The sequence below is a fragment of the Leuciscus leuciscus genome (assembly GCF_965113295.1).
Source record: "Leuciscus leuciscus genome assembly, chromosome: 18".
Classification (NCBI taxonomy): Eukaryota; Metazoa; Chordata; class Actinopteri; order Cypriniformes; family Leuciscidae; genus Leuciscus; species Leuciscus leuciscus.
The window spans coordinates 31,525,498-31,549,833 of record NC_138742.1 but is presented as its reverse complement, the minus strand read 5'-3'; the positions used below and the strand labels follow the sequence as shown (position 1 = coordinate 31,549,833).

Sequence of the window (24,336 nt, the reverse complement as noted above, 5' to 3'; positions counted from 1 at the left end):
TTCATTCCAGCCAGAGGATCTGACGGTTGCTGCTCGCATCTCAGCCTACCTGATGGAAAATTCTTGCTGGATGAATGACCTTTATCTTCAACTCAACCTTGCCAAGACAGAACTGCTTATGGTTTCAGCCAAACCATACTTGCTGCGATCCTGCTGATTTGCCTTATACAACATCAGAAAGATCCGGCCCTTCCTATCGGAGCCACACAACTCCTTGTCTAAGCTCTTGTTCTATCCAGACTGGACTATTGTAATGCTCTCCTGGCAGCTCTTCCAGCATCAGTCAAACATCTGCAACTGATCCAGATGCTGCAGCAAGACCTAAACTCACTGCTTCAGATTGTGACCTTGGTGGTATTTTGACCAGATCTGGGTTTAAAGGTTCTTGACTACACCACCTGGTGCCTCTCACACCAGGATATACTTTGCACCTTAACTGCTAAATACCTAATCTTAAGGCAAGCAGGTTCGTAGAAATACACTAAAGATGAACTAGACAGAGACGTGCTTTCAGTAGAAAAATAATAACAAAACTTTATTGTACAATGGTATAATTAAAAGAGCCACACCGTCATACTAGAGGCACAATACTAAAGTGAGAGGCCAGACCTGGTATTGGCTGTTACAAGGGACAATACGATTAACAATTTAACTGGAAAATACTGATTCACTGTCAAGGCAGGTTACCTGTCCGGGGATACGCGTGACGTTCACCGCCCGTGCTCTGGAATCTGGTGCCCACGATCACATGCATTCACACACACACACACACACACACACACACACACACACACACACACACACACACACACACACACACACACACACACACACACACACACACACACACACACACACAACCACTACAAGCCAATGATTCAATCAATATTGTGAAGTGCAGTTTACCACTACAATACGTGGTGCAGTGCGTGAGGACGGAACCAGGAACCTCTCTTGTGAGCAGCTACTCTAGTACTCTAGAAAAAGGAAGAAAAGGACAAGAAAGTTATCACTAGCAGAGTGGATAGAGAATGTAAAACTATATACTACTAGAACAGCCAATACCACATCAGTCAAACAGAGCATTAGACGGAGGCTACGGCAAAATAACCACAATAAAGTAAAGAAAAGATATATAAAAAACTTAATTTAGGCAAGGCAAAGCAGCAGGAGCAATCTGCCTGCAGACACAAAATCATTAAAATTAGTGCTTGATATACACATGCACAAATAGTCACGTAGCATCGTAAACATTTCATAAAAACATTATTTTCTTTTACCTCAATGTTGACATACGAACTGACACAGTGGAGAAACAGCCCTTTGCGCCAGTCTTCACAATCCTACATAACAGTTGTTACACACAGCATATTCAAATACATTTATATTAAGAGTTGACAATAAAACACAGCCATGCATTACGTCAGGGCAACACAACCAGACTCATTTTGCATGTGTTCAAAGCTTTTAGTCCTAACACACTGGATCTACTCGCAACACAATAAACAATAAACATTTACCTTCTTGATGTTGCTGCTTAAATTGCGGTACAGCTACCCGGCGGGTGCTTTGCCCAAGACCTGTGCGCAAATGTGCTCATTAAAATGCATATGTCCCAACAATGACACCCACATTATGATTAACAGTAAAATGCACAAATAATACCTTCAGTAATACACAGCGCGATTACCCGGAAGCGTCTGGCAATCAGTCAAACACCTATTTTCCAATTCATTCGATTCACATGACGTCACTGTAGCTTTGCGCCGCCATCTTTGCGACCGACGGTCTCAGTAATGCCTGCAATATGTTGTGCAGTTGGCTGCAACAACAGCCGAAAGAGGAACCCTGAACTGGTATTTTATTCTATACCAAAAGAAGAGAGAATCATTTATTTAAAAGACTTGAAGTCTCATGTTGGTTTGTGGTTAATTATATTTCCATTATACTCTCAGTGGCCAACATTATACAGACAGATATCGACAGAAAATGTTTTGTCTTCATTTTATTGTTGGATCTGTTTAAATGCACTTTATCATGCTAAGTTAGTAAGATTTGGGGTTGTTTTGAATATAACTGTTTGTCTGTCTGTTAGTTAATACCTACCTAAATCTAATAAATATTTTTCTGAAGTTCATAAAGATATTGTCTTCGTCACATGCGCTTTAGATGTTATTTTGTGTAACGTTAAGTAACGTTAGCTCTGCAGACGATGCATAATATCATCCTTGAAATGCATATTAAAGGACTAGTTCTTCCAAAAATGATAATTCTGCCGTCATTTACTCACCTTCATGTGCAAACCCTTAAGTTTACTTTCCGTGGAAGACAAAGGGACATTTTTGAATATGTAGCCTAATGGAGACTCTTGTCGATGTAATGAAAGTGAATGAGTAACATTAGTCTACTGGGGGCTGTAACGCAAAGTGATCTAATACGACTCGTCCGTTATATTAATATAGTTATTTATTCATATGATAGCTTTATGTGACGAACAAACTGCAATTTAAGTCGTTATATTATAATCACTGATGACCTTACCTCTTGATAGCTTTTAATCGCAGCCAAATCGTGAGTGAATCATTCAAAAAGATTCGACTCGAAAGATTCTTTCATTTCGATATTTGTGTGTATTAAACCTTCTCTCTGTAATTGAACATCTGTTCTTTCGGACAGATATGGCAGTATTTTATGATATTCGGCTGATGTCTCTGGCTGTGCTGATGGACGGATTAGATAGATTCATGCTGAACAGCTGCAGATTCATAGATTCATTCATGACATCGCCTCGACTCTCATGAACGGGCGCCATGAAGCTCTATGACTTAAGTATTTCTATATCATGAAAGGCCAATTGGGGCAAGTCTGGGGTAGATAATAATGGACTAAAGAAAACTGGGGGTAACAAATAAGGATCGGAGCCTAAAATATAATTTTTCTCCAGGTATCTCTGTCTCTCTCTCTCATTCAAATGGGCAGTTTGGGCGGCCATACCGGGCGAGTCGGTCGCAAATATGGCGGCGTTCTATTTGTTGTGACGTAGGTGGCATCTATGAATAGCCCAGTATTAGATACAATATAAATGCTTTGCTTAGCTTGCTACATCATATAAACATTTACCATACCTTCGTTGCACAGGAGAACCACATACCCAAGCAGTAACAAGACTGAAAATGTATCTGGACACCAGAGAATCTCTCTAAGCCCAACAGTGCAGACTGTTTTATAGAAACTGGCCTAGACGCAAATGAGTTGTTTAGCCACTCACGGCTAGCTGGGTGACGTCAGGGGGCTACCGTAGCTGCAGAGGGACAAACTTCAACCAGACAGCGACTACTCTGCCGGTTATAAGATCTATGTGTCTCCAGATTGAAGCTTGTGTTCTGCAGGGGGGCAGGGTTTCATATTATTTTGAAGTTTCCCCGGGCGCCGCCATTGGCTAGCGGACCATCACCTGCTGTTAGCATCCCATTGACTCCCATTCATTTTGGCGTCACTTTGACAGCGAATAACTTTACATCTGAGGCGTTTAAAGACTCCATTTGTCCATTATTTATTTCTAAAGAAACACGAAAATGTATAAAAGGCTCCATTACCTTGTATCTTACTGTGGCGAGCAGGACGAGGCCGAGGGCCGTGAGAGAGCGGCATGAGGCCGGTGGCGTGATTACTCTGATGAGCGACACCTGCGAGACGCACCGGTCTCGAATCTCTCACGGAGGAGCGGAAGCATAAAGGAGGAGCGACGACAGTGAAGAGCGAGAGAGGACAGGCCTGATTTTATGTTGTGTTTTGTTTCTGTTTTGTGTGGCCAGCAGTCGTCCGTGAGGGGCTGCTGGCTTTTACTTTCATTTTGTATTTGGTTTATTTTTGTCATTAAAATATATTGAATGTTCGCCGGTTCCCGCCTCCTTCTTCCCATAACTATTGAACCTCGTTACATTGGTGCCGAAACCTGGGAAGAAGGAGGAACGCGCTGTCAAAGAGCCCTCGCCGCTGTGGGGAATCCGCGGTGCCATCGAGCATGGTGAGCAGAGTCCGTCGCCATGGACGCTCGAGGCGGTGCGCTGGAGTGAGTTGCCGGGGGGACGGTCGAGCTCGCTGCTGGCCGCCTGGGTGCTGGAGGGACGGCTGCCGTCCGTGAGGGAGAGGAGGAGTCGCCGCCGTTCGCCGTGGGCCGGAGCCTGCTGTCGTCCGCCATGATGGGGAGGAGCAGGGAACGGGGGATTCCTGCCGTCTGCCCGTATCCGAAGGAGCCGTCGCCGTCCAACAGGCGGCGGAGGAGTCTCGTGCCGTCCACCGAGGGCTATCCAGCGCCACCGCCAGGCACCGCGGAGAAGATCGCCCAGCTGGTGCAGGGCCAGATGGCAGCGCGTTGTGGGAACCGGACTAATAATTTTTTTTTTTTTTTTCTCTCTCCCCTCTCTCGTCTCTGTCGCTCCTCATGCTTCCGTCTCCTTTTCTCTCGCCTCGTCTGTCCATACCCCCAGGTACCGCAGCCGCCGTGTTCGGTCTCCCCGGAGGAGGGGGAGGGGGGGGGGGGGGAGTAGAGCGCAGTCTCGTGGGTACCCCCCGGCCTGCGAGGGGCGATGGGGGTATGTGGCGAGCAGGACGAGGCCGAGGGCCGTGAGAGAGCGGCATGAGGCCAGTGGCGTGATTACTCTGATGAGCGACACCTGCGAGACGCACCGGTCTCGAATCTCTCACGGAGGAGCGGAAGCATAAAGGAGGAGCGACGACAGTGAAGAGCGAGAGAGGACAGGCCTGATTTTATGTTGTGTTTTGTTTCTGTTTTGTGTGGCCAGCAGTCGTCCGTGAGGGGCTGCTGGCTTTTACTTTCATTTTGTATTTGGTTTATTTTTGTCATTAAAATATATTGAATGTTCGCCGGTTCCCGCCTCCTTCTTCCCATAACTATTGAACCTCGTTACACTTACGTTATGGCCCCGTAGAAGCAGTTTTTGTAAAAATAGGCTAACGATTGCGTCATAACACGCGACTCTCTGTCGCACAGTAGAGAGATTACCGTATGGACAGGAGGAGAAGCTCGCGCGCAATCGGGGGGACGTGGAGGCAAAATGACAAAGTAATTAATCAGAATACTTAGCAAAAGTTTCTCCTGCTCCTAGCTCATGGACACCTCCTACTCACACTCTCCGTCTCTGCAAGTTTCGGAAGGGAATGATTCAGATTTCTCTTGGCACAGCTACTAGAAGACAGACGGGTTGCTCACGTCACATCTACGTCGTCAAGCTCAGTTTGAGTCTGCGCAGTACGCTCGACCATCAGGAAGTTAGTGCTTCTAATTGACTTCACTTGTCTCCGTTGAATCCAATGGGGTCGCTGTGTCCAGTTTATATACTGTCTATGGTGTTCTTGCAAGTGAACGGCGCCTTGTGGTGCCATCATTCCAAAGAGACACAAAACCACTTTCACTGACCTTTACCTGGACTGTTCCCTGCTGGTGGGATGACCTGTCCAACTCAACACATTTTCAAGAAACTGCTAAAGATCCATCTTTTCATAAACACTTGACTCAATAATACAAAATCTTTTTTTTAATAATAAAAAAATTACAAAATAATTGCTATGTGTACTGTGCTACACTAGCTGGGACTTGTCACTGCACTTGTTGCTTCTATTGTTCTCTTAATTTTTAAGTCACTTTGGATAAAATGTAATTGTAAATGTGTAAAATAAGTTATATTAGAGTATAAAGGCATACAGCAATTGCCTTTTAATGTGGACATTTTTACATGTTCTAAATTATATACTAAGATTGTATTTCCTATCATTCATGTATCTTGATGTTCAGTGTTTATGTTTAATGAGTAATACTGTAAATGTGCAGGTATTCTGTACTTATACGTTTAGTTAATTTAACAGAAATTGACTGTACATTTGCTATTATTAAGTACTTAATTAGAGATTGGTCAAAGTTGTGAAATTGGAAATGCAAAAATTAAAACTGTAAATATACAAACTTTGTATTTGAATTTATGTACTTAATGCATTGTTATACATAACTTCATAGTTATTATACACAGAAAAACTATATATTTAAAGATAATTACTGTAGATAGACAGCATTATTATCAAATAACTTTATAAAACGGATGTCTTCATTGTGTATGTATATTTCATTGTGTGACATTGTATATGTTTATATGTTTCACAGGGCTCAGCTGAAAAAGAGATCTCGCTCTCAGTCTGGTTCCCTGTTAAAATAAAGTAAAAAAAAAACCAAAAAAAAACAACCTACATTTACAGTTTAACCTGAACGTTTTTAAATGTAATTTGACATCATTTATCCGTTTTTCCACGGTTTAACCCTCTGAGGTCGGAAAACGCGCCCCTGCGTTTTGCTGGATTTTCTTCACATTGTAGTACAATAAACTTAAATTACTCCGTCATTTATGGTTATACAGAAAAAAGAAATATAAAAAAAGAATCTGTGATATTTCTACTTTTGTATGTGTCCACTTACAATCAAATCAAAACATTGTGCTTTTGTAAAATAAAGAAAATAAACAGGGTGTGCGTTCTGCCTCTCCGTCGCGGTGAACTTTTTTTTCTTGAGCACGTCTATAAACTGAAACAAAACTCAGCGAATCCTTCTCACACATTTATGAGCCATACACCTTTATACACATTTAAGTGTGTACTTTTAAATGATCGGATTCAAACTGAAAACAAATATTCTCTGTTTAAGTAATTTGTATAAAACCAACAGGATGTCCAGTATCTCAAACGCTTGCTAATTACTTTTAATTCGGCCACGCCCACTCGCGCAAAAGAGATTCACATGCAAATCTCCACATGGGACGCGAACGCCCTCGTTACCTCAAACTCAAAACACCAAAACACTTCACAAGTCTCTGCTTTTCGTCGAGTTTGGAAGACACGTCTGAGCTTACATTGGATTTACATCAGAAGAAGAAGAACGCGATTTGAAGACAAGATGTAAGGTAAGAAATTCTTACTTATTAGTTTATGGTATTGTTGCATAAACTTCACATTGCAGTTGAACTGTTGCTAGATATATGGTGAATATTATACTATTTAGACCCGTGTTTACTGTTAAATACTGTTTGTGGATATCTGCTCAAACATAGATATGTATAACCATAATGTTTAATATTTTGGAGCGTGATGGCGTTTGAATGTATCATATTTTGGAGCGCGCTGTGGGTTTGAATGTATCATATTTTGGAGCGCGATTGCGTTTGAAAGGAAAAATGCACCAAACATTAGGCTTTATGTTTTTACTATTATCTCATTTCATATCATCATAACGAATGGAAACATTTGAAGTAACATAAGATAATCAATATATTTTTCTCTAGCATTGTTACTGAAATCTTTTGGAAGATTTATAGGCTGCTTTGTAAAATAAAATTATTTTATGCAGTACTGCACATAGCTTATGCCTACAAGGCACAACAAATATGGTGTTTATATTATATATTGTTGGAAACATTTGTGTGTGTGTGTGTGTGTGTGTGTGTGTGTGTGTGTATTCTGTGAATTTTAAAAAGCAATTTTAACCAGAAAAATCTAAAATGTATTCCCAAAATCGTGCAGGCCTAGTTTCTCTTGATACCAGTATGTTCACTTTTTTCTTTTCTTTCAGGGACCAGATGCAACTGAGTCCTGCTGACTTCAACATTCACATGAGTCTCTGTACATGAACATGGTAAAGTGAAAATCAAACACCTTGGAAATGGTATGTACAATGTTTTTAGGAATGGCACAAAGGTCTCTGTCTTTGGATCATTGTTTTCAATGTGCTCTTTTGTCATTTGTATTTTTGGATTATGTTGTGTTGTAAATAAATCCAAACAATCTAAAAGCCATTCTTTTTTAAATCTCCTCATTCTTTGTGCAAGGTTGCTCTGAATGACAGGGCCTGATCGCTCCTAATAGGGCAGTTAGGGGAGTGTCTTTGTCTTTCTCAGGTGTTAAAACCTTACATATTCATGAGATGATCACGCCTCTTCGAATATGGCTTTGTCACACAAAACACGTCTTAGAAATTTTAAATCAATATATTGTCTTATCTGAATGAGCAGTCAGGGTGATTTTCACATAGTTTTGGAGCAAATATTCTAGGCTACGTCATACAATTTTCAAAAGTCTTGTGAAGAAATAATCAGTATGGGTTTCATGGCCTTATTTCAGTGAGAATTTTTTTTTGTATTTTCGCAAACCACGCATAAATGTCATTATCTCAAAACTACAAACTTTTACATACATGCTGCTGATATATTATTGTAGCAGAGTTTGTGCTGAATACAGTGTAATTAGACTTTAGCCATGAAAATGTCACTAGTAACAGAAAAAAACACAAATGTCAGAGCATGTCAGAACACCTCCAGGCCCAGAAAACAGCTCAGACCTCAGAGGGTTAATAAGCCATTATCAACAGTAATGTACTGTAATTTAATTAATTTTGACTGTAAAGTCAATTCTGTATTTTTATGGTTTTTGCCTGTAATTTTGTGAAATGGTTATTTGCCGTAATTCAACGGAATCCATCTGGAAACTTTGCTGCCAGAGATTTATCGTTTGTATACGGGATTTTTTTTTTTACAGTGTAGGCAGCATAACAGTAGAACATGTATAGTTAAACTCAATGAAGTTCTATTGGAAGACATGTTGTCATAGCTTCTTGGAACATAACGGCTACCGTAGTTGCAACATGCATTTGAAAAAGCGAGGTGCTAGAGAGCACTATTCGTTTAAATGCAAAATAGAAATTCACCGCTAGATGGGAGAAATTCCTACACAGCGTACCTTTAAGGACTAACTTATAGGGTCTTTAACAAAAAAAGCCTCCAAAATCAAGGAGGTCAAAGGGCATGCTTCCTGGTATAGCATCATCAGCTCTCCCCAAAGTCTATTCATGCGGCCAACAGACAGACAGCCTGTCGCATCAACAAATGCTAACAATTTAAACTTCTACATTTATTTTGAGTAGATAACCGATAGTATATTCTCAGTAAAGGGTTTCACCCTGTGTTATTCCACACTGATTAAGGATAGTTCGGGAGACACAAGAAAAGTATAAATGATCTTATACATCTTATAAGTGCAATATATCATATGTAGAGTCCTCGGATTTCTTAAAAACAAAACAACAACAACAACAAAACATCGTGACAAACTTTGACAACATGTTTCATGTTGTATGGACAAAAATACTGTTTGAAATATTTTTGTATAAATAAGATCTAAGCATACTTTTTGCTTAATTAAAAAAAAATTAAAAATAAAAATAAATCTAAAGTTTTTGAACAGATGCTGTTAAGTAAAAATAATACCTTAGGTTAAATTTAAGCAAATCATTTACATCATCCATAAGTCTTCTGAGAAGATAAATAGAAGATAAGATTTTAATAAAACTTTAAAGATTTGATTTAAACAGTCTATTAATTTTAAAATATCTAATTTAAACTTTTAAGGTTATGATTTTAAGTTAATTCAGTATAAAACTCTGGATGTAGTATGCTCTGGAACGCAGCCTAGCTTTACTGTGACATTATCCCCCGAGGCTCATCTGGTCTGTAACTCCTCTCGTCTCTGTACGGGTCTGAAGCTTAATTTCACACTGTGGTTTATCACTGAAGGATCTGGGGCTGTTTTGTTTATGACAACTTAAACTATTTGCATTTTGGATTGTTTTTATCATTGCATAAACAACTACTTATTCAGTGGTCTGAAAATGTAAGGTGTTTTTCTAAATATATTCATTTAGATAAAACTATGTTTACATTTTTTAAATACATTTTAGTAACATATGTTATTCATTGGTTATATATTTTATTTATAATCAATTTAATTTAAAAATAGAGATTAGTTCATTTTTAGAACTCTCTGTGTGTGTGTGTGTGTGTGTGTGTGTGTGTGTGTGTGTGTGTGTGTGTGTGTGTGTGTGTGTGTGTGTGTGTGTGTGCGCGTGCGCGTGCAAAACAGCTTAGAAATTATAATAAATTATTTATTTAATTTTTGAAAATGTACAAATGTAGTTTTCTGTGATGTTCGTGTTTAGGTGTAGGGGATAGAAAATGCAGTTACAGTACAAAAAACATTCTGGATATGGAAAGCCCCCACCATAAAAATGTAAACCCCGCATGGACAAAAAAATGCTGATTGAATCTTTTCATATAAATGAGATTTAAGATGACTAAGTACAGTTTTTCAACAGTCTAAAGTTTTTGAACAGACATTGTTTAATAACAATTATACTTTAGGTCACCGTTAAACAAAATCATTACAGTAATTTTCTAAAAGATAAATTGAAGATACGAATGTATTTAAACTTTAAAGGTGCATTAAGCAAGTCTCTGAGTTTTTGCAGAACTATGCCCCCTTCTGGCGACACGCAAAACTGCAACCAGAGTTGTGCACGCGGTTACGTGGAGTTTGCGTTGGGGTTTGGGATGAACTAGAAGCCGGTCTCTTTGAATCCATCTTCTACTTTTGCAAAAGTCGCTTGAGTTGTCTTCGCTGATGCGGATAATGGCAGCGAATACACAAACCTGCCAGACATAGCCAGGTGAGCGTGAACGCGCATGACGTCACGCCCAGTCGATTCCGTCCCGAATCCCTCTTATTTATTTTACTTTACAGGATTATAGAGACAATCTCAGTGATCAGAGAAGGGCTCATTCAGCCCATCAGGCAATTGTTTAAGCATGTATGGGTTAGAAAACCGGGTATTTTTAACATGAAAAGTTGCTTAATGCACCTTTAAAGATTTAATTTAAACAATCTTTCATTTTAAAATGATCATATTTAAACTTTTACGATTATGCTTTGAAATAAATTTAGTACGAACAAAACTTTGGCTCTGGAAAGGCGTTAGCAGACTAACATTACATTCGCTGTGACATGATGCACAGAGGCTCATCTGGTCTGTCACCCTATATCCTGAAGCTACCATTAATGATGGTCAAGTAACGTCTTTCTCAGAAGAAGCAGCGCTGATCGGAAGAGCCTTATAAGCAGCCTATCAATGGGGACAGCCTGGGGGTTCACAGTTTCTAAATGTTTTCATTGTTGCTCTCTCTCTCTGAAGATAGGCCTATGTGGTAATTTTCTCACAGAGACAACTTAAGGAATTATTAAACATTTCACATATGTGAGATGACTTGGTGACACTTCAAATTTCGAATTATTTTACATAGCCCTGATAAATAAAAAATATACTTTAAGTTCAAGTCAAGTTTTTTTCCACAGACCATCAATGTAGAATATTTGTTTTTATTAAGACTTTACATAATGAAATTAAATTTAAAACATCTTTTATTTTTAAAAGATATACTTTAAACTTTTAAGATTATACTTTGAAATAATTTTAGCACTAACAAAACATTCACAATGTCCCATGACTGTCAAACGCTGGTGTGAGAGGGAAACACTCAGGTTCTATTGTATTACAACTTTAAACTCATTGCATTTTTGTGAAATGATTCTAAAATAATTGATTCAGTAGATTTTATATTATAAATTTATATTATAAGCATTTCATTTTTATACTTTTAAACAACTGAATGTTTTCAACTTTAGTTAAATTAGTAAGATGTTTAATAAGCATTTCATTTATATACCTTTAAAGAACAGAAAGGTTTTTTTTTTACTTTACTTAAATTAGCAACATATTTATTTTATATTATATATTTATTTTATAAGCATTTCATTTTAATTCTTTTAAAGAACAGAATGTTTTTCAACTTTAGTGTGAAATATACGTCATTATTAGAAAATCTCTTTTGATCACTTCCACTGTGCTCGGAAAACCCCCACTATGTGATGGAATGGCATGTGACACAACCGGATGTCAGAGCTCAAAAATAACCCTCATAAATTTATAACTGGGACAAAGTTCAAATATTAAACAATGACCCCCCTTATACTCACAAGGTCATAAATAACCCATTAACCAATTAATCAACGGTCATTGGTCATTTCCAACCCCGGAGGATACATGGTCAAAGGTGACAATGTCATCGAGAGGGCAAGGTCACTACTAGGGCAGGTCAACACTAGGGCAAGGTCAGGTCAAGGTCAGAGCAAGGGCAAAAGGTCAACCCAACAATTATCATTCATTAAAAAGCCATCAATCATTTTGACATAAACTGAATCTTAATACTACTGATGGCAAGATGGATGTTGAGAACGCTAAACAATGGTGGGATCAGAGACACAGAGGATATATTATACACTATCCAGACTCCAGAGATACTGATACAGTGGGAATGCTAATGCAATCTTCTGCATTTTGCTACAGGTTCTCATTCACATCACATCTTATGTGATCTTGGGAAATACACTTATGAAAGAATATTTTGGCATGCCTGATCCATCGCTGCAATCCTCTGATGATAAGTCCACCCTTATGGAACAAAAATATATTTCCCAAATATGAATGATCAATATATTAAATGGTTTAACAGTATATTTGAAAATATACAGAATAATATATTATGTTAATATATTACAAGACATTGAATAATACATAAGGAATTGCCACTTTTCATAAAAAATATGTGACAATATATTTACTAATATCATAATGTATGTAATTTTATTTTCAGCAAAACACTTTATAATATATAGATATACTGTATATGTGATCAGATATGGTACTGCATGTGTAATTTATTGCAGATATATTTGCTCATGCAACAAACACATATATAGAAAAATATATAATGTAATATATTACTTATGTTTTTAATTATTTACATTAACTGTTTGATATTTTCAAGCACACCTGCTTGTACTAAAGTATTTAGCCAAGAGACTATCACTGTGCTGAGGAGTGCACAAACATTACTTTTAAAATATAGTAATTATAGTATTGATGATTTTCGGGCCAGTCATCAACCGAACCACAGGCTCTACTCTTCAGCACAATGACCCCAAAAACTCACACATACCAGAAAAACTTTTAAATAAATAAAATAATAGAACATGAAACACTAATAGATCTCCCCCTATATTAATATTGAGCAAAACACATTAAATAACACTTAATTTTAACATTTGCTCTCCTTTTACAGTCAGCAGCAAAGCATGCTGGGAACTAGAAATCTGTTGTAACTCATTATGTGAATGTGTGTGTATATACATGTGAACATACATTCACATTTATATAGGAACATGTATGTGCAAAAGATAAAATTTTGTGAATATTACATGTAATGCTATTTTTGTCTTCATTTATAAATATTTTATATTCATTAATATATAGCCATACATGGTCAAAACATTGCAAAAAATATAAGCACCAGTTTCCCATAAATGGAAATGTATTATGTAATATATCACATTATATTTTGCAGTATATTCCCATGTATTTTTGTTCTGTAAGGGGCAAGCATCCAGCATTCACTGCGTCCAGGTGGGACATTTGATCATGTGAAAGAATTCCTCTATGGGGATGAGGAGTGGAAAGTAAAGTGGGAGAAAATGTGACAGCATCCTGGGAACGCATCCTAAAGCTCTGTGGTGAAATAACAGGAGGATGCAAGATGCAAGTAAAACTCAGTTTATTATAAATAGTCAGATGTAGACACAGGTCGGGGACAAACACTCGGTGGTGGTGCGGTGATCTGCGTGCTCGAGTGACAAACCAGGAACCGTGGAACATCCAGACGACACGAAGAAACTGACGAAATCCAGACGAAGAACTTTTGCAGACGAAGAACTTTTGCAGACGAAGAACTTTTGCAGACGAAGAACTTTTGCAGACGAAGAACTTTTGCAGACGAAGAACTTTTGCAGACGAAGAACTTTTGCAGACGAAGAACTTTTGCAGACGAAGAACTTTTGCAGACGAAGAACTTTTGCAGACGAAGAACTTTTGCAGACGAAGAACTTTTGCAGACGAAGAACTTTTGCAGACGAAGAACTTTTGCAGACGAAGAACTTTTGCAGACGAAGAACTTTTGCAGACGAAGAACTTTTGCAGACGAAGAACTTTTGCAGACGAAGAACTTTTGCAGACGAAGCACAGGAACAGGACACACACCAAGGAACAACCACAACGATCTGACAACATGAGAGGGAAATTACTGGGCATATAAAGGGAACTGGGATTGATGACAGCTGGAGACACTAATCAACACAACGAGTAACCACGCCCACACAATAACACACACACAGACACATCAGCATGAGACAGCCGATTCATGAACCGTGACAAGCACTCACAGTGACAGCATGGGAGTTGCCATATTGCCACACCCAAGCACATAGAGGTCATCCAGGAATTAAATGAGCTGCTCAGTGTTCTATGGGAAGTAGTGGGAGAAACACACAATGAAACTCAGGAACCCTGACAGTCACACAGATTCAAGGCTGAGAAAACTATTCATGTTATTTTTTATATATAAATTGTGTCAGTGTGAAACATGGGATACGTTTGGTGATATTTTTAAACAGTATTTATAACTAGCTGTATATAAACACAATAGGCAAGGCAAGTTTATTCATATAACACATTTCAGACACAATGGTAATTCAAAATGCTTTACATAGAGAAGGAATTTAAATTGACATAAAATAATCACAACAGATGCATAAGGTAAAAATATAATTTATAAGAGATAAAAAGAACAAAAAAAGCAGAGAGTCCTGAATCACTAAATTCGGTGCGCCTCTGTCTGAATGGAAGAGTCAGAGAGCTTCGGATCGCGAGACACACTAGTAACAATTCCCGACTTCAGAGTGACTGTCACCTCTGGTGGCTTTCGGTAATCACCGTCTCACTTCCCAATCCTCTCAACTCTTCCAACCAGACAGCCCTAACCAAAAATCTAAACGGCATAAGTAAAACCATTATAAAAAGAATTAAAAGAATAAAAAGATGTTACATAAATAAGATAAAATGCAACCAGTCGAACATACAGTGGCACAGCTACTGCTCAGTCAGTAAATGCACAGGTAAACAGAAGTGTTTTGAGTCTGGATTTGAATGTTACTGTTAAAGCACGTCTGATCTCTTCTGGAAGCTGGTTCCAGACTCAGCAGACTCTCCTTGCTTTGAGTGAACCACTGTTATAATTTCTAACTGACGTGATCCTGATAAGCCATTTAAGCCATTTTGCTAACTTCAGCACAAGAGAAAAATTAAGCATTTGTGATTATATTTCTTGAACACTTTATTTTGATGGTTCCTTTAACACATTCTGTTGACTATAAGTAACTTTGGAACTACATGTCAACTTATTCTAACCATAACCCTACCAGTCTACTAATACTCTACTAATACTCTAATGAGAGTTAGTTGACATGTAGGTGCAACATTACTTATAGTCAACAGAATGTGTTAAAGGGACCATCAAAATAAAGTTTAACCAATTTTCTCTTTTTTTATAGACATAAGCCTCGTCTGGATATTCAGTTCAGACTGATGTCTGTTCAGAGTTGAGCTCTATGTGTGTTTGTTTGGTCTGAGTGTTGAGATTCTCTCTATAGATCAGCACACACTGGAGAGGCTCTGAAACCACTGTCAAACTCAACAAGCAGTGAGACATCACGGTCCAAGACATTGGCATGTGAAATATGAGGATTTGCACACAGTGAACCAACACATATGGTAAATAGAGCACAACTAAGGTAACCATGGTAACAAGAAACAACGATGTGCCTGTTGTCACTGACAGGTGTTCTGGCAGGAGTGGGCGGGGCTTTGCATGTGATTATGCCTGTGACAACCAATAAACACACAGGTGTCAGAATTGAGCCAATAGCGAGATAAAAACCATTACCACTGCCACCGAAAGCCACCAATAATGCACACATTACAGGAAAAATAAGTATAATGATGGAGATTATGATGTAACACGGGGTTGAGAAAATCTGAGCAGAGATCAGTGGATATTTCAGTGTCAGAACCCCCTCCAGAGACACCAGCTGTTGCAGGTGAACGCCATAGACTTTCAGACAAAAATATCCACAGTTTAATATGAAGTCAAAGCCAAGACCTGAAGAAAGAAGCTTTGACACTATATATACAGGAGCAGTTGCAACAGGTCACAGAGGAGGAGGAGGAGGAGGAGGAGGAGGAGGAGGAGGAGGAGGAGGAGGAGGAGGAGGAGGAGGAGGATGATGAAAGGCTGAGATCCGGCCTCTGGTCTTTCTCTGAAGATGCACTAAATAAAAAGCCCAAATCAGACACGGCACCCCCACACACAGAGCAGCGATGAAGAAGATGGACAGTCTGATTTCAGAAGAATTATTATAGCTTGAATAAGAAAGTATTTCATTTCCAATGTCATGGTAATATAAATCATAAGCTGCGGTAGAGTAGATGAAATCTCTGTCGTTGTCCTCCATGGTCTAAGTTTACTGCTGCACTTTGAGTTGCTGAAAGAAAAGAGAGAAAAAAACTTTTAAGAATAATAATAAGATGGTTTTAGAGGGGTTGGGTTGAGAGACCAGCTAAACCAGTTTACTATAGCAACTGACAACTGTCCTATAGTAAAGTCCCAATTATCTTGATGGTTCTACAGATTATCTTATCAGATTGTCCTGTGGTGTGAGGTGTGTTAAGAGTGACTGAATCTGCTCGGAAGAAAGTCGGGGCCACAACGATCTCAAATCGTAAAATATCCAACATGTTGAATATTTACGATCAGTAATCCTGTTGTGTGAGGTGAACCCCGAGGACACACACACACACACACACACACACACACACACACACACACACACACACACACAGTAAACTGTGTGTGTGGGTTCAATCTTCATTACTGGTCTATCATTACTGAAAAAAGAAGAAGACAAAAAAGCTGCTACTGGCTAAAAATAGTTGTGGTGTGGAAAATTAAACCTGAGAAACTTTCAATTTCTCTTCTTTATTTATTTTTTATTTTTTATTGCTCACATGCATCGTTCAAAACTGAAGTCACATCGTCGAAACTCTTCATACATTCAGTGACACAGAAGTCTATATGCAGAACAAACTGTGAATCCTTTTTCATTGCTTTCACAGAAAATGTATTCAATGACCACATTTCTCAAATTCATGAACACTTTTGTCATTCATTCTTCACCATCTGCAAAACACTATATATTTGCAGCACATTCTTTGAATGCTACAAACTGATAAAAGCAAATTCAAATCAGAATTATGGCAAACTTTGCACATTTCTGCAGTAATTATATTAAAATATAAAATTTTAGAAGAATATTTACAATGAAATAAAATAATAATAATTATAAACAAAATGTTTGTTTCACATGCATGAACATGGATCAAGGAAAACACACGAGGAAAGAAGAGAGAGGGAGAACTAGAACCCTCACAGTACTGTACATCCATCCATCTATTCCACACATCATGTAACTCTTCCTGTTTTTAGGGGTTTTAGGTCAGTCATGACAAAGTGTGTTTGTTGGGTCACAACTTTTGCCAGTGTTATGGAAGAATGACTTGATTTGAGGCATTTTTTTATTATTTTGTCAGTTTTAGAGCATTTTGAATGTGAAATGAACCGCTGTGTGAAGCTTAAAGTTGGTTCCGGGAACCGTGTGAAGAGTTTTGAAAAAGTGACAAAAGCCTCTAAGTCCGTCTAAAGTTTTTGTTTAATATGAACATTTTTATCAGGCTCCTATGTAGAGGTTTCTTGCCAAGTACCGGCATTTCTGAATGGGCTGAGGCTGGGATTTAGTGAGCTTGAAGTGAAAGTATTTGATGAACGTATAATATGTGCGGAGAATATTATTATCTCATTTTTGACAGAGGTGGCTTTTAGAGGTTTTTGCATCGGAGGTCTTGAACTGTTGTGGAACATTTGGATACAATATATGTATATATTTTTTTTTTTCAATTAAATGAGCATATACATTTAGTATTTACCAGCTTTTATGTATTTACAACAGTTTTCTGCTTGTGGCCCTGTTTCTATATTACAGTTTTTCATTTTTTTTTTTTTTTTTTACAATAACTACCCGTTTCTCAGTAGGTCACATAAAAAAACATATATATACAGTGGGGAGAACAAGTATTTGATACACTGCCGATTTTGCCGGTTTTCCCACTTACAAAGCATGTAGAAGTCTGTAATTTTTATCATAGGTACTCTTCAACTGTGAGTGAGGGAATCTAAAACAAAAATCCAGAAAATCACATTGTATGATTTTTAAGTAATTAATTTGCATTTTATTGCATGACATAAGTATTTGATACATCAGAAAAGCAGAACTTAATATTTGGTACAGAAACCTTTGTTTGCAATTACAGAGATCATATGTTTCCTGTAGTTCTTGACCAGGTTTGCACACACTGCAGCAGGGATTTTGGCCCACTCCTCCATACAGACCTTCTCCCGATCCTTCAGGTTTCAGGGCTGTCGCTGGGCAATACGGACTTTCAGCTCCCTCCAAAGATTTTGTATTGGGTTCAGGTCTGGAGACTGGCTAGGCCACTCCAGGACCTTGAGATGCTTCTTACGGAGCCACTAAGGTTGCCCTGGCTGTGTGTTTCGGGTCGTTGTCATGCTGGAAGACCCAGCCACGACCCATCTTCAATGCTCTTACTGAGGGAAGGAGGTTGTTGGCCAAGATCTCGGGGCGTCACTAGGCCCTTTTTAGGGGGGCTCCTCCCCTTATCTGAGTCTGCTTGGATTTAGCGCATTTTTCAATCTGCAGGGGCGCCGAGCAGAGCGAACATACAAGGTGTGTCGTGAGTGCATTTATTGATAGATTGCTATGATATTACATCTGCATCGGTGTAGTTCTTTGTCATAAATGCATTGCAGTTTACATAATGTAATGTTACTGGAGCATTGGGAGCAACACAGGACGGTTCGGTTTCTCATCCAATACCAATACGTTTCGCTGCGTTCACCTTCAGCCCTTATCACAGTGTGATAGTTGTTTTTTCTTCCAACAAAAATGAAGCGATTAAGGCTACGTCTACATTAATCCGGATACATTTGAAAACGGCGTTTTCGTTTATAAACGCTCTCCGTCCACACTAGCGTTTTCAAGCGTTTTCGGACGTTTCAGTGTGGATGAGAAACTTTTGAAAAACGCCTGAAAACGCTAAATTCACCTTTACTGCGCATGTGTAAAACCCCACAAAAGCTCACTGATATGATTCAGATGGAAAAATAAATAATGAAGTTATCGCGCAATTCTTCTAACAGGATAATTTTATTTAGTAAAATATCTCACCATTCACTGATGCGTCCAGGTCGCACGCAGATGTTTGGTCTAAAACGCGACTGCTCTCATGTATTACCGCAGGACAGCAAATGTGAGTAAATTCTGTCATCTTTGCAGGACTGTGATATGAAGAGTGTGCAATGTAGAATATTTGTAGCAACAGTGTGAAAGTGAAACGCACATAACAGGCGCAATACTGGTATAAACATGAATATCTATTGGTACAATATGCGTCACATGACAAAATTTACGTCATCGTTTTTAAATCCCTCCGGTTTCACAGTCCACACTAAACGGCGTTTTCAAATTTATACGCTTTGGAGTGCGTTTTCAAAAAGCTTCGTTTTCATTAATAAAAACGCCGTCTCAGTGTGGACGGAAGGCCAAAACGGAGAGAAAAAGATGCGTTTTCAAACGAAAACGTATTAGTGTGGACATGGCCTAACACCCATGAAAACATACTTTAGAAAACGATCATGATTTATTTTAATTTTTAAAATTTAAAACATATTATTATGTATTTCGGCATTACATTATGCAGCCATGCACAGAAATGATTAAAGACACCATTGTCTGAAAGCACTAGATGGCCCAGAGAGAGAAACATCATGTGGAGTTATTTTGTTTTGTATTAATAAATATAGTTTTGTATTAAGTAATAATGAATCAGGAGGAGTGTATCATGATACATATATTAGAGTAAGAGTAGAGTAAAGGGATTTGTGATTTTCTTTTAAGTAGCCTACTTGATTTATAGAAGTGGCAAATTGATAATTCATGTTGTTATTTTTAATAAATAGAAATAAATATAGAACAGATTAATCATATTGCCAATAGACAATTACATTAATACAAGTTTTGTCTATATTCTTAATGAATATTAGCTGGTTAGTTAAATGATTTGAAATTAAATAAAATTTCACGGGGTGACTTGATGAATAACCAACCGTATTGTTGACTATAAAGGCTAAAAAGCTTAAAAAATTAAATAATTTATATTTCATTGTAGATGGATATACGATATTTGTTCTTGTCGTGTGGCAAGAGCAAGATTGTCATGATCCTGCCATCTAGTCCTTGATGTTCTTTAATTCTTGAGGCAGGATCATGACAGACCTATGTTTTATGTGCAAGCACATGGTTTTGTGTTTGGACCATGTGCTTGTGTTGTCTCGTCACCTTGCCCCGCCCCCTTGTTATCCTCGTTTTGTCATTATTGCTTCACCTGTGTCACCTGTTGTGTTTTCATTGGTAACGCTTTAGATTACAGCCCGGAAAGTACTGCGTAATTAAATTGAAAGTACAGTGTAACTTTCGGTAATTACAGTGTACCTATAAAGTACTTACGTGTAAGTATAGGGGAATAATATGTAAAGTTTTGGGAATAAAGGGGTAACAACCAGGAAAATAACAAATTATTTAGGCAAATTATTTAGACTGTAAGTATTCCATGTAGTTACAGGGTAAGTATGACATTGCGGGCTGTAAATTAAAGTGGTGTTTCTTACCCTCTTGTTCCATGTAGTTACAGGGTAAGTATGACATTGCGGGCTGTAAATTAAAGTGGTGTTTCTTACCCTCTTGTTCCATGTAGTTACAGGGTAAGTATGACATTGCGGGCTGTAAATTAAAGTGGTGTTTCTTACCCCCTTGTTCCATGTAGTTACAGGGTAAGTATGACATTGCGGGCTGTAAATTAAAGTGGTGCTTCTTACCCTCTTGTTCCATGTAGTTACAGGGTAAGTATGACATTGCGGGCTGTAAATTAAAGTGGTGCTTCTTACCCTCTTGTTTCATGTAGTTACAGGGTAAGTATGACATTGCGGGCTGTAAATTAAAGTGGTGCTTCTTACCCTCTTGTTCCATGTAGTTACAGGGTAAGTATGACATTGCGGGCTGTAAATTAAAGTGGTGTTTCTTACCCCCTTCTTCCATGTAGTTACAGGGTAAGTATGACATTGCGGGCTGTAAATTAAAGTGGTGCTTCTTACTAGGGTTGGGTATCGTTTGAATTTGAACGATTCCGATTCTGTTTCCGATTCCTTGTTTCGATTCCGGTTCCTAACGATTCTCGATTCCGATTCTTTTAAGAGGCAGGGTCAAAAAAGTTTAGATCAATTTTAATTCTATGAATTTTTTACTTTTTATGAAATTTACTATGAATTTCTCACAGGGCTGTTTTCAACTACAATATAAATATCAAATCTATTTTAAACAACTTTTTTAGGACATTTTAAATGAGCTAGCTAACCAACGGTCTTTCTGAAGGAAATAGTCTGACCTTCTCCATCAATTGAAATATAAAAAAATTTGCATCACAATAAGTGTATTGTATTGTGATTGTCACTAACATTTTAGTAACTAAACTGAATTTTATTAGGTTTAGTGACAACATGTTACATGTTACAATGTTTACATGGTACAATTTCTGGTAATTTACGCTTTTTTTATTATTTCATTTCAATTCAGTTATTGTGATTTGATTTAATATTGACTCATTTGGATAAATATTAGGTACTCAAGATAGGCGTTAATTTTTCTCAAGAAAAAAACAACTCACCTAATGCTGTAAACACACAGAGAGCCCTATCAGCTGGCAGTATTATTAAGGTTAAAAATAACTCAAATTAAAATAATGCGTTTTTTTATTTATTATAATAACAACTTTATTTAATGATATAAGTACAAATATAATATGTAATATAGTAGGCTACACATATTTAGCTAAATACTCTCTATATCTCTTTTTTTCTTGCCAACTAGTGCTATAGCCTATATTATGTTCATTAAATGGCTTTCCTGAGGTAAATATGACATAATTGTTCTCCAGCTGTGTTATTGACCTCTTCACGCTGATAAAAAACACTGATTGATCGATATTATGTATGAGGAATATACATTTAGGTAAGTTGTAGCCTACTGTATCTTTCAACAGTGTTCGTGTTTTTTTACTATTAGCTGCTAGTCGAGATGATCGGTTCACGTGCGCTAGGGATCTGTAAATCTCCACATTTACAAGCGCCAAAACGGTATTTATTGTTTGAATTTCGTAATAAAATTGGCAGAATCTGAGAGCTGAGATTTTTTTGTATATCATAAAGTAACTGCTCTGTCTAGTCTGTCGGTCTCCGTGTCCTCTTTGCTTCACGATTTTATTGTGCGTGAGAAAATGGATGTGTGGTGTGAGAGCGTGTGAAAATTGTCAATTGCGTGAGTCTCACAGTAAATGCGTGAGAGTTGGCAGCTCTGCATGTGTAAATGTGTTTTCATGAATATATATTTTTTTACGTTCGCCGGCATCGCGCGCAGTTTTCAAACGGACGAGCAGAGGACGAGAGAATATGGTTGCAACTTGCGAGATACCGAAGAATAAGAAAACATCATATAAGTATGTTTTTAAGGTTTAACGTCAGGGTTGTTTGCTCTGAATACATTTTATGAGATGCTGTGTGAGTTAAAAAGGCAACTCACACAGCGTCTCATAAAATGTGTCGGTTCGCAGTTTAGCATAACAATCAATATACGCTTACACCTGTGCTAGTACACGCATTTACCATGCCGTGTGTACGTTACAAATGTTTAACTAAAGTGTCAGCAAGTTAACATTTGGCAGTTTGAAATCGATTAGGTAGTTACTTCAGTTCAGAATAGGGCTAGAAATGACTTAGACAGCGGTTTCTTCTTCCGGTCGGCGGACTGTGAATCGAAACTAGGAATCGAAATTTAAACTTTTGAACGATTCCGGGAAAATCGCAAAGCTAGTCCCGGTTCCAATCGATACTCGATACTCGATACCCAAGCCTACTTCTTACCCCCTTGTTCCATGTAGTTACAGGGTAAGTATGACATTGCGGGCTGTAAATTAAAGTGGTGCTTCTTACCCTCTTGTTTCATGTAGTTACAGGGTAAGTATGACATTGCGGGCTGTAAATTAAAGTGGTGCTTCTTACCCTCTTGTTCCATGTAGTTACAGGGTAAGTATGACATTGCGGGCTGTAAATTAAAGTGGTGTTTCTTACCCCCTTGTTCCATGTAGTTACAGGGTAAGTATGACATTGCGGGCTGTAAATTAAAGTGGTGCTTCTTACCCTCTTGTTCCATGTAGTTACAGGGTAAGTATGACATTGCGGGCTGTAAATTAAAGTGGTGCTTCTTACCCCCTTGTTCCATGTAGTTACAGGGTAAGTATGACATTGCGGGCTGTAAATTGAAGTGGTGCTTCTTACCCTCTTGTTTCATGTAGTTACAGGGTAAGTATGACATTGCGGGCTGTAAATTAAAGTGGTGCTTCTTACCCTCTTGTTTCATGTAGTTACAGGGTAAGTATGACATTGCGGGCTGTAAATTAAAGTGGTGCTTCTTACCCTCTTGTTTCATGTAGTTACAGGGTAAGTACAATAAAAACACATGTAGGCCTACACACACAATCTGACATCACTTGGAAAACCTTTATTTGAAAAACAACTTATTTCAAAACAGATTTACAACATATTACATTCTTATTCTTCTTATTCTTTATTTATTTTTTTTTAAATCAACTTTTCATTTCAAATACTAAAGTCCTGATAGAAAGTAGCATGTTTTGTCCTTTTTTGTTTCTCTTGCATGGCTTCCTCCTCCTCTTGGTCCTCCTCTTCTTTTTCTATCGTTCCACTGATTTGCCTAATCATAAGAAGGAGTATTTTTCTATTCTGTATTATGTATTAAAAGAAAATACAGTACACCCAGAAATGTTCTCATAATTTACTCATCTTTTCGCTACCGACCAACTGTCACCAGCGAGTGCATGAGAGTCGGCTTGAATGGCTTTGCGTTTGGTGAAGCTTTAAGCGTCCATTGCATCCTCGCGGGAGTTTGATGTGAAACTCGCGCGAGAACTGGTGTCTCTGTTCTTCTGCATGGTTTGTTTTTCATTAGTATTATCTGTTATTGTTTGTATTTTGTTGTGAGCAATAATAAAAACATAAAAAAATTATAATAATCGACATTCGGTTTTTCGGTGCGCTTACGTCAAGCTTTAAATTTTCAAGCGTAAACTTACTCAACCCTCTCATGAACGCGCAGGTGACAGTTGGTCGGAAGCGATAGAATTAAATATTTGGTATTTTTCTTAAAAACGTTTATCGTTTCACTTCAGAAGACATTGATTCA

At 38.0% G+C, this 24,336-nt stretch overlaps 2 long non-coding RNA genes across 2 annotated transcripts in view; both read right to left on the bottom strand.

The window, feature by feature from the left end:
- Positions 1-373: 373 nt before the first annotated feature.
- Positions 374-3,338, bottom strand: LOC309480021. Its single transcript, XR_014199508.1, has 3 exons — positions 3,126-3,338; positions 1,666-1,719; positions 374-1,580 (listed from the first exon to the last, which is right to left on the bottom strand). It is a non-coding gene; the product is annotated as an uncharacterized lncRNA (long non-coding RNA).
- An 11,133-nt stretch (positions 3,339-14,471) lies between these two features.
- Positions 14,472-24,336, bottom strand: part of LOC309480681 — a 43,611-nt gene continuing 33,746 nt past the window's right edge. The window contains exon 3 of the long non-coding RNA XR_014199711.1: positions 14,472-15,995. This is a non-coding gene — a long non-coding RNA (uncharacterized lncRNA). The remainder of the gene's footprint in view (positions 15,996-24,336) is intronic.